This window comes from Cynoglossus semilaevis, chromosome 3 (genome assembly GCF_000523025.1).
Source record: "Cynoglossus semilaevis isolate Cse_v1.0 chromosome 3, Cse_v1.0, whole genome shotgun sequence".
Taxonomy (NCBI): Eukaryota; Metazoa; Chordata; class Actinopteri; order Pleuronectiformes; family Cynoglossidae; genus Cynoglossus; species Cynoglossus semilaevis.
In genome coordinates, this window is record NC_024309.1 from 5,553,480 (window position 1) to 5,554,621 (window position 1,142).

Below are 1,142 nucleotides of genomic sequence, written 5' to 3' on the forward strand. Positions count from 1 at the left end.
GGCGCTGTTAAGTACCTGGATGCAACTCCGAGACTGTTATAGTCCAAACTTAGTTCCTTGAGGGACACCTATTCCTCCATATGTCCCATATATTTCTACGTCCTTATACCTTATGCCGTCTTTAACAGTCTTAGCCAAGCCCCTCCCACTTTATCTCTCTCGACCAGTAGCCATGTAACAAAGTCTACAAGGATAAACAGGATTAACATTCACTAAGTCTAGTGCTAAAAAAAAAAAAAAAAAAACAGAAAATGTTGTAATTTGAACTGCATGAAAAAAAAAAATCTAAATATAAAACATTTGAATAAGAGAATTAGAATTGTAAACCAACCGCCATGCATATGGAAGAGATTTGACTACTGCACATAACAGATCTAGGGAACATTAGCACAGACCAGGGGTTCCAAACATACGGCCCGTGGGCCAAAAACGGCCCACTAGGGGTTTCAATGCGGCCCGCTTGATGAAATTTGAAGGTAACGAAACACTTATGATATTTCATTAAATATGAATATTTTCTAATAAACTTTGAAAAATTTGCAGGAAAACAAAGGGTATAAACACGGCCTTATTGTTATTTATAGGTAATTACGTACTGGTCCGGCCCACTGGACATCTTATAAGGTAGTATGTGGCCCCTGAAATACAGAGTATAGACTTTCATTTTAAGACACATAGGGCCACCTTAAATGACCTTAAGGCGGACCTTAAGTCTTTTTTAACTTTGTCCATCAAAATGTTTTTTGAGGTGGTAACAAATGGACGAGATTCGAAAGGAGGAAAAAAAAGCAGTGGTACGATCGCCTTCAAAGGAACCTTCAAAGACATTCTTTTCAAATCGAAACACATTGTCAAAACAAAGGCGACGCGACGGCATACCCTCTGTGTTTTGACAGCAGGCGAGTAAATTCGAACGTCGTCGCTCTATCTCTACCTAAGCACCTACTCAAACAGGTGAAGTATAACCCCCGGAGCTCAGAAAAAGTTCATTCCTGTTGACGTGGCACAGTCAGCGCGGCCTTTTTCCCATTGGATCTCAGTCGATCTTCGGGGTCTCTGAACCCCCGACTAATCTTCTCCACCCTTATTCCCCCCCCCCCCTTTCCCTCTTTCCCCGCCCCCTTGGGGAAGGGATGGGGGGT